At 54.1% G+C, this 10511-nt stretch overlaps 1 pseudogene; it reads left to right on the top strand.

Moving 5' to 3' along the window:
• Positions 1 to 8650: 8650 nt before the first annotated feature.
• LOC118625369 lies at positions 8651 to 9023 on the top strand (annotated as a pseudogene).
• Positions 9024 to 10511: the final 1488 nt, after the last annotated feature.

The following is a 10511-nucleotide window of genomic DNA, read 5'->3' as shown; positions in this document are numbered from 1 at the left end:
AAAGGAGAAGTGAGAGCCAGGGAAGGTGGCGTAGCAAGGCCAGGTCGAGGCTGGGCAGCCAGACCAGAGCACCGAGCAGCAGACTCGCCATGTTCTGAAGGGACAAGGCTTGTGCTCAGATGCCTGTCCTCACCCTGCCGTGAGGACTGAGGCCAGAGAGCCTGCTAAGGTCTTAGTCCCCTCTGGCCGGTTCAGGCTTCCTCCCTGGGTGGATGGAGAAAGGCCCAGGACAGCCAGGAAATGGATGCTTGGGGGTGCTGTCATTGGGCAGCCGCGTTCTGAACCAAGGAAACCCTTTCTCCACTGACTTCCTCAGCAAGTGGGTGATCGGGCTGACCTCTGAAGCTGGAGGTAGCCCGCCAGAAAAGGGGGCTTGGACACTGGCGAGGAGACCCTTTCTCACTGTGAGCACAGCTCTCTACCCTTCCTGTTGGCATGGTGCCATGGAGACACTCTAGCACTGAACTTGGGGCAATGAAGAGGGGCAGCAACGCAGCAAATCTACTCCAGCCAGCAGAAACTTGCAGCTGTGGAACTTGGGGGTGTCTCCTGCTCCCCCAAACAGGGCAGTTGGATGGGGATGGGAGAGGTGGTCAATCTGCATAGGACGAAGGGCCTGACAGGAACGGCAGCCGCAAGGACTTGCTTGACCTGCTGTGTCAACACCCCATCTCTCTGTGCAGCTGTCCCCAAGACCCCGACTCACACGTCCACGCTGTAGGCCAGTATCGCGAACGTCCCCACTTCCCTCCTCTCCCCGCCACCCTTCCTTTGCATCTTGAGCAGTCATCTAACTGGGACCTGCCACGTGGATACTGGGGTGCCATTCCCCCTAAGACAAGACTGAGCCAGGAACTGCATTCCCGACCCCCACCCTTCCCCAGGCTCGGACCTGGTTCCTGAAAGGGGCTCTCCCTGCCCCCACTGTTTACTGGACTTTGAATGGGCCTCGCTCCTGACACCGGCTCTCTGCTGTCAGCCACGAGATGGGGATGACGGCCTGGTCGGCTCCACCAGTCTCTTCGTGTTTCCCGAGTGCATGGTGACTAACCCACACCTGAGTCCCAGTGCTTGCAGGGGCGATTTTGGTCAGCGGGTCAGTCCCTAGAGAACACTGGAGCTTCGTGACAGAGGGAACTAAACCTCTCCTAGGGGAGGTCTGGCCTAAGACCTGAGTGGGAGCCCACGGGAGAGAGGCACTGGGGCAAGGAGCCCAGCCCCTGAGCAGGGTGGGAGGGAGGCAGTGCGGAGGCCCGCCAGCCGGGAGGCCCTGGGCCGGCTTCCTCTGGACTCCAGGCAGCCTGCTGGCCACTGACTGCCCCCTGGAGGCCTCCGTCTCCAGCTCCTCTATGGCCTCAGTTTCAGTGCTCACCTTTCCCAACAGGGGGTCTCTTCCCGTCTCCCTTTGACTCATGCCTCATTCCAGCAGTAGAACAGCCCGTTGTCCCCACCGCTGCCCCTGGATGGAGGGAGGCCCAGCCAGGACTGATCCTCCTTCCCCCAGAGCCGCCCACCCACCCTAGCAAGGCAGGGCATCTGGGGAGGGAGAGACTTGAAAGCTTCTCAGACAGCCAGGCCGGCACAGGCCTGGAGACATTCAACCCTCACTCGGGGGAGGAAGGGAGGCCCAGGAGGCCCTGTGGGGCCCCACTTCCTCTCCTATCACCCAAGTTCCCATCGCCACTTTGGTGGTCTCCACTGTAACCCTGCAGGGCCAGCCTCCCCTGAGGTCTGGGAGGGGTGGGCCTCGACCTCCCTCCTCCCACCACCTGACTCTCTGGCGGCCACTGGGCTGCCATGGCAACTGCCAAGCCCTCTCCAGAGGGGGCAGCGTTCTCCCTGTCCCTCTGCTCCCTGTCCCCCCAGAGGGCTCCAGCTCAGAAGGGACTTCAGAGAGGAGTGGCCCAGGGGAAGCCACGGCCTCTGGTCTCAGGAGGACGGTTCTGGCTCCAGGAGAACCGGAGGCTCCATGTGAAGAGGTGGTGGGACAAGGAACGAGGTTTCACCTGCCAGCAACCTGGGCGCTGTACTGTCTTTATTTTTGAAACCACTAAAGTGCAAGACATGTTTTGCACTTTTCTCCACTTTTTTTTTTATTCTGCTTAGGTTTTTTTGTGTTTTTTGAAACATACTTTCTTGGTTTTCTAATGGAGGATATAGTTTAGCCATCTCCACAGACTCTGGCCTCCTCTCTAACCCCTTCTGGGTGGGGAAGGGAGGGGGGAGGACCAGCCGCCCGCCGGTCACCCCACCTCCCCGGCCCTGGACACCAGCCTGAGTCCCACCGTCCACCACGCCGTCACACAGTAGCCCACACGGATAGACAGTTTTCAGACAGGATCCTTCAGATTCCGAGTTGCCTACCGGTTTGTGTTTTTGGTTTTTTTTTAAGACAGCAATAACCACAGCACATATTACTGTAGTTCTCGATAGTTTTACATACATACGTACCATAGCTCTGTTTTCTTCTCTTTTTTTTGTTTTCAACTGTTTGTTTGTTGTTGTTTTTTAAAAGAAAACAAATGCTCATACTCTTTACTGGTGAAAAGGATGGATAAACAAACCAGCAAACAAACCCAGTTTGTGGTGAAAAAAAAAAACGTGGGGGAAAAAATCACCTGAATGCGGAAGAGCTCGCCTCCTGTTTAGCATTTTGTACCTAAGGAAATAAAGATGAAACAAAACAAAAAAACCAGAGGATCTCACGTTTTATTAAAAAGGCGAAGATTGCTGTATGCTATTTATTCAACTTATAATTTATGTTACTCCTTGATCTTTGTCGTTTGTCATGACAAAGCATTTATTTAATAAAGTTATGCATTCAGTTAGCCTGCGTCAGCTTCCTCCAGGCCACGCTCCAGAGGGAAGGACAAAGGACCAGGCGGAGGCAGGACCCGGGGACCCCCGACCTGCCCTCCCACCCGGAACTCGGGTGCCCCCTCTCCATCCTTTCAAATCGGTTTCCATGAGTTCATGTACTCCACGCGCTTAGAACAGCGAGTCGTCAATGCATGTTTGGCTACTGTTATTACTATTATATTCTTATCGTTTAATCTCAGCCCCTGCTATTAAATAAAGTGGCCTTAATCTATCTTCAAGCAAATGATGAGTCTCTTCTCTTTGGAGAGGATTTGAAGGAAGGCATTTCTAGGATGTTCCTCAGTCACTTACTCCTGGGAACCGTGGCCAAGGCGAATCCTGTCTGCCGTCCCCACCCAGCCCTGCTGCTCCTACCCAGGGGAGAGGGGAGGTATGGCTGAGTTCAACCTTTCAGGGGCTCCTACTTGGTCCTTTCTGGCCCGGCCACCTGCTGCTGTGCCTCCTGCACCCTTCTCTCGGGCTCTCCCCACCCCATGTCCCCTCTTCCTTTGCGGAGCCCACACAGCCCTCTGCTTCACGGCTGTCCCTCACCACACCCTCTGGTCCGTGGGCACAGCGGGGAGACACAGTTGGTGGCATCTGCACTCTGCCCAGCCCAAACCCTGTGCCCTGCCCCTTGCGAGTCCCCTGTCAGGTGGACTAATGGGGAGTGCCCCTGCCTGGCTGGGGGTTTGCCGTCACTGGGCACTCCTTCGGAAGGGTCGCTGTGTCCCTGGAACTGCGCTGAGACCTCTCCACCCCTGCACAGCTGTGCAGACGTGCAGTGTTCAGCCCAGGCCCGGCAGTGAAGGCAGAGCCGGTGGCGGTGACAGCTGGGCTGGGAGGGCAGAGGGGCAGTTTTCTTGCCCACTTTCCTTTGCAGGGGCGTTGGCACCTGTGTGGACAGGAAGAGTGACGTGCAGCAAGGCCCTGCTGGACGGGGTGGCCCCCCATGGCACCATGTGCCCCAGCCTGTCTCCTGGCCTCTCCGCCAGCAGCGCCCCACCGCTGTCGCCCACGTTCCGCCTGTGGGGAAGTGGGCAGAACTGCCCTTTGGTGCTGCTCCTCCTGCAGAACTTGGCTCAGCTGCTGCCATGCTCCTTCACGGCCCGGGGCCTCCCGCCTCCCCTGCCCCCCTCATCTAGGGCTCCCGGGATTCCGGCTCCCAGCGGCTCCCCCCTTGTCCCGCCCCCACCCTGGACGACCCAAACAGCACCTTCGGTTCGCCTGGGGTGCCGGTGATCCAGGAAGGGGGGCTGCAGTCTCCGGTCCGTCCATGACCGAACACTCCAGAATCACTGTTCATTACATTCGGCTCTACCAGGTCGCCTATCCCAGCCCTGGAACCATACTCCTCCTGCCTAAAGGGCTCCACGGGAGACCTGAGAAAGCCACTCCCCCATTCCAGTCGTATTACTACGCAGTGCGGGGGCTGGGGCGTGGGTGGGGGCAGCAGCATTGGTGTTGCACTTTAGGGACAGTGGAGCCTCTGGTCTCCCCGTTCAGTCTGATCCTCTTGGGCTCTGCTTCCTTCTCTGAGGAGACCAGAGCCCTGGTCCCCGCTGACACTGGATGAACCCCACCTGCCCTGGATGAACCCCACCTGCCCGTCCTGTCTCTCATGCACAGCCCGCTGAGCCCTGGTGGAGAAAGCCCCACCACCATGTGAGCCGACACCACCACAGAACCCCGAACCCCGGGGGCATCTCACCTGGGGCCCCTCCTAGGGACTCACCTGGGCTGTCTCCCTCCCATGCTCCCTCAGGTCTACAGCGCACTGACTTGCTTCTCCCCACCCTGCCCTCTCCTCATCAGAGAAAAACGAGACCCGCCTATGAGACGGCCCTCACCTTCCGCTCCCAAATCCTGCAGGTTAGCACATCCCACCGTCATGTTCTTCCCTCTCCCCAGTCAGCCCCCCACCCCCACCCCGTTTCCAGGGACTGCCCGTTCCTTTGCTCCCCACCCCACCTGCTGCTCCCGCACCTCCTCCATCAACCAGGCCCTCTCTTGCTCTGTAGGGGACAGAGGAGAGGGAGAGAGGGGGTGAATACGAGATAGAACCGATGGAACATGTTCACGAACTGGAGGCTGGGATGAGGATGAGGGGAGTCAAGGATGTCTTCTCCACCCAAAAGCCCCAGGCAACTCGAATTCAACATCCAAACTGAGCTCATCCTGGAAGCTCAGCTACTGTGCCTGTGTTATCGCTGTATCTTACACCTTACTAGTACCAGTTCAACACGAAAAAGTCTGAATTCATCTTTCCCCTGAAGCCATCCCACTTCATCTCGCTTCTCTTCCTCCTGTCTTCATCTTCCTCCTCTATTTGCTACTTCAGAGAAAGGCACCACCATCCACCCACTAACCCAAGCCTGGCCCCCAGCCATCATCCTTGACTTCGTTTACCTGCTACATCCAATAAGTCTCAGGATTAAGCTACCTCACTAACAGCTCTCAAATGTGATTCTTCTCTCCACCTCCCCTGCCTAGTTCAGGTCACACTCACTTCCCACCCGGACCACACTCACTTCCCACCCAATCACACTCACTTCCCACCCGGACCACACTCACTTCCCACCCGATCACACCCACTTCCCACCCAGACCACACTCACTTCCCACCCGATCACACTCACTTCCCACCCGGACCACACTTACTTCCCACCCGATCACACTCACGTCCCATCCGATCACACTCACTTCCCACACAGACCACACTCACTTCCCACCCGATCACACTCACTTCCCACACAGACCACACTCACTTCCCACCCGATCACACTCACGTCCCACCCGATCACACTCACTTCCCACACAGACCACACTCACTTCCCACCCGATCACACTCACTTCCCACACAGACCACACTCACTTCCCACCCGATCACACTCACGTCCCACCCGATCACACTCACTTCCCACACAGACCACACTCACTTCCCACCCAATCACACTCACTTCCCACCCGCCCACACTCACTTCCCACCCAGACCACACTCACTTCCCACCCGATCACACTCACTTCCCACCCGGATCACACTCACTTCCCACCCGATCACACTCACTTCCCACCCGATCACACTCACTTCCCACCCGGACCACACTCACTTCCCACCTGATCACACTCACTTCCCACCCAGACCACACTCACTTCCCACCCGATCACACTCACTTCCCACCCGATCACACTCACTTCCCACCCGGGTCACGCTCACTTCCCACCCGATCACACTCACTTCCCACCCGGATCACACTCACTTGCTACCCGATCACACTCACTTCCTACCCGATCACACTCACACTCACTTCCCACCCAGACCACACTCACTTCCCACCCAATCACACTCACTTCCCACCCGGATCACACTCACTTCCCACCTGGATGGATCACTGCCATCTATTCCTGCCAGGACTTTCACGCATTCCCATTCTGTGTCTTGTCCTTCATACTAGACTTCTCAATTGGAGTCCACTTTCTTTTCTTTTTTTAATATTTTCTTTATTGATTTTAGAGAGAGAGGAAGAGAGAGGGAAAGAGAAACAGAAACATCGATGTGAGAGAACGTCGATTGGCCGCCTCCTGCATGCCCTGCACTGGGGATCAGGCCCACAGCCTGGGCATGTGCCCTGACCGGGAATCGAACTGGTGACTCTTTGGTGCATGGGTCAATGCTCAACCACTGAGCCGCACCAGCCGGGCTGGAGTCCACTTTCTAAACAAAGACCCAGTCATGCCTATCCTCTGCCTAAATTCTTTCCTTTAAAAAAAAAAAAAGTTTTTATTCATTTTTTGAAAAGAAAGATAGAAACATTAATGTGAGAAACATCAATCCGCTGCCTCCTGTATGCCCCCTACTGGGGATCAAGCCTGCAACCTGGGCATGTGCCCTGACCGGGAATTGAACCAGGACCTGAACTGGGACTCGAACTGGAACCTCTCAGTCATGGGACGGCGCTCAGTCCACTGAGCCACACTGGCCGGGCCTAAACTTCTTCCTTGGTTCTTGAGAGCTTTCCGTCCAAAATTTGAATCCTTCAGCAAGACACCCAAGGTCCTTTCTGATGAGCTTTCCTCTGGCTTCCTCTCCAGCTACTTCTCTACCTGCACGCTCCCTTTACCATGGGTAGGTGACCGTGTTCATTGAGTAGCTCATGCTATTCTCCCTGTGCAAACCCCACCCCATACACACACACACACAGCACTCCTTTTCCTGAATCCCACTTCCTCCTTACAACTTTGTCTTTGCACCCCCTCTGAGGCATGGCTCTTCTTCCTAATTGCACCTGGGCACACTTCCACCACACCTGTGGTCATCATGGAGTTACGTGGCTTTTCTCTCCTCTAGAACATCAGCTCTTCAGGATAGGACCAACATCTTTTTTAACATCATATGTTAAAACCCCAAGTCTGGAACACACGACTAACTAGGTTTAAGCGACACTTACCATGTGGCAGACATTATTTTAGATTCTCAAAGCAATCCTTTCAGATAGAAATAATCCTAATAGTTAAAGAGGAAATGAATGAGGTTCAGAGGTCAGAAAGGTGTCCAAAGTCACACAGGCCACGGGTAGTAGCATCCAAAGTCTTTCCAAAGACTGCCTCCTCTCCAAATCCATGCTCTCAACTACCACATCATATGTAGCTAGTATTCAAGACACATTTGACAGATGTGGTCAGGACAGGGGGCTTCTCCAAATTCAGAGGGTTCAAGCACAGGGCCTGCTTTGTGAGCATGTAACCTCTGCATTCACACGGGCCCTGGGCTCGGCTTAAGGTTCTGCTGTTGCTGTCCTGAAATTCTTAATAATTCCTGAACAAGGGGCTCCGTATTTTCATTTTACCCTGAATCCTACAAGTTAGGTCACCGAGAAATCAGGTGATTCTGCAGATTAGAATAACCCAGGAAGCATATTTTTATGCATATTTTCAGGTCTCTTCCTAAGGTTCTAGCTCTGGGATAAGTCCTGTGACTCCCCAAGTGGAAGCAGCATTCCCAATTGACTCGTTTTGGACTCTTGGGACCACTTCTTAAGCGAAAGAGACTTGGAGGCCCTGTAAACTCAGCTGCAATTTTCTGTGCTGCCACATAGCGGCAGTATAACCCGGGTCTCTCAACTGCCAGGTTTTTAAACTTGAACGAAGTTCGTACCAGAAGGTGAGCAGTAGTTTGACATCTCCAAGATTCCGGTCCGGCCAACCATCGTCCTACATGGATGAAATTAAGCTTTCCCTCAGCAAAGGTTTCTGGGCCATTTATACATCAGCGTGGGGCCTGTAGCTAGAGCCGCAGTGGTAGTGCAGCTCACCCCTACCCCCAAATCCCTCTTCAGAGGGTTTAGAGATCATCCAAGGAGACTGTGGGCAAGTGACATGGAACTGGGCAGGGCGATTGTGGCATCATCAGGGTCCTTCTACAAAGATGTTTCAGAAATGACCCAAGCAAGCTTGTGGCAACCATGGGGAACAGAGGCTGACCCCAGCAATCACCCCATAATAATCCTTCCCATTTTATACAGTCCTGTATCCAAGCACTTTCTCATCCACCACCTCACATTCATACCACCCTGTTACTGGTGGCTGAACTCATCCCCATTAGACAGACGACGAAAACCGAGGCTCAGAGAAGGCACGCGGCGTAGCTTCGGAGCAGTGGCACAATCAGTGATGAGATAGGATGCAAGCCCAGGTGTCCTGACCCCGGCATTCTTCTTGCCTCATCCCTGGCTCTGCATCAGAATCACCTTGGAGGGGTTGCTGCCAGCTGCTGCCTCCCTGCGCGTCTAGGAACCATGTCCACCTTGTTTCCCTTCCTCCCTCTTCCCCCGTGTGACTGAGACTCTGTGGTTTCATCTGGATCGACCTTGTGTGGAAGAGACAGAGCTGCAGCAGCAAGAACAGCGGCATCAGGCCTGGCTCCACAGCATTGCAGAGAAAGACAACAACCTGGTACCTATTGGCAAGCCAGCCTCAGAGCAGGATGGAGAGGAGGAAGAGGAGGATGAAGATGGTGACGAGCATAGTGAAGAGGACTCAGAGGATGATGAGGACATGCAGGACATGGACGAGATGAATGACTACAATGAGTCACCTGATGATGGAGAGGTCAATGAGGTGGACATGGAAGGCAACGAACAGGATCAGGACCAGTGGGTGATCTAGGTAGACAAGGCAGTGTGGCTTCAGGGAGATCCCAGGCCAACCCAACCTACCCTGTACCTCCTGCAGAACCAGCTGATCACCCAGTGCCTGAAAGCTCACCCGCAGGCACCTCCTCAGCTGCTGCTAGGACCTGGTCTCCTTGGCCCCTCCCAGGCCATCAGCCTGACCTTGAATCCCCAGGACTTGAACCCTCCCTACCTTTCTGGCCAGTACCTCATCCCTTGGTTGTCAGGTGTAGATTCTTTCTAACTCTCTTTAATAAAGACACAGGACTGATTTATTTAAAAAAAAAAAAAAAAAAGAATCACCTTGAGAACTTTTTTAAAAATTAAGCACCTGCCTGGGCACCAATTAAGCACCAATCAGATCAGAATCTTTGATGATGAGGCCCTGGTTTTTTTCCTTCTTCTTCTTCATCTGGTTAACTCTCCTCATCTTTCAGAGATCCACTAAACTTGCAGTGGTTCTCATCCTGCCTAGTGCCGTGACCCTTTAATGCAGGTCCTCGTGTTGTATGTGGGCGTATCTGCATGTGGGCAGACCCGTCTGGAGACAGATAGAGGAGCAGTGTCTTGGTTCCTAAGACCATCGGAAATAAGTGTTTTTTGATGGTCTTAGGCGACCCCTGTGAAAGGGTCGTTCAACCCCCAAAGGGGTCCCGACCCACAGGTTGAGAACGGCTGAGTCGTAAAGGTAACTTTTTTTGTTTTTGTAAAAACTTTGTCAATTTTCTAGACTAGGTTAGATACGCATGCGATGTGTAGCTTCTCTGCCATAGCACTCATTTTTCACATTCTTTTTTTTTCAATTTTTATTAATTGATTTTGTTACCGATGTTTCTCCTTTTTTCCCCCATAGACCCCCTCCTCCCCATTTCGTCCCCCACCCCCAGCATTGTTGTCTGTGTCCATTGGTTGCACATACATGCGTGTAAGTTCTTTGGCTCATCTCATCCATTTCCTCCCCCCCACTTCTCTGAGGTCTGTCAGTCTGAACCATACTCCTTTCTACGTCTCTGGGTCTATTTTATTCATCAGCTTATTTCGTACCTTATATTCCACAAATAAGTGAGATCATGCAGTATTTGTCTTTCTTTTTTTAAGCGCTCTCTGTTATTCGAATGTTAGCCAAGGTTAAGCAGTGCACTTCCCCGGAGAGCCAGCAGGGGCCGCCCAACCCCAGGACAGCGGCTAAGAGCTGCTGAGGAGCAGAGAGGATGGGAGAGGAGAGGCAGGCAGAGCACCCAGCGCGGATAAACAAAGCGCTGCAGGCTCTCCAACCACCCCACAGGGGGCGGTGTATCCCCAGGCTGCGCAGCATCCACAGGAGCCGGGGGCTTCCAGGCCTGGGGCTGGAGGTTGGGCACCGCTTGGGTCCTTTCCTCTTCTGTAAAGTGGAGTTAGTAATAGCGCCTTGTTTGTGGATTCATGAAGATGAACTGAATTAATGTACTTCCCGGTGGCCAGCCACTAGCTAAGAGACCAAACA

Source organism: Molossus molossus, unplaced genomic scaffold (assembly GCF_014108415.1).
Source record: "Molossus molossus isolate mMolMol1 unplaced genomic scaffold, mMolMol1.p scaffold_m16_p_11, whole genome shotgun sequence".
In the NCBI taxonomy this organism is placed as follows: Eukaryota; Metazoa; Chordata; class Mammalia; order Chiroptera; family Molossidae; genus Molossus; species Molossus molossus.
Note: the sequence above shows the minus strand (reverse complement) of the source record. Positions and strands in the feature narration are given on the sequence as shown.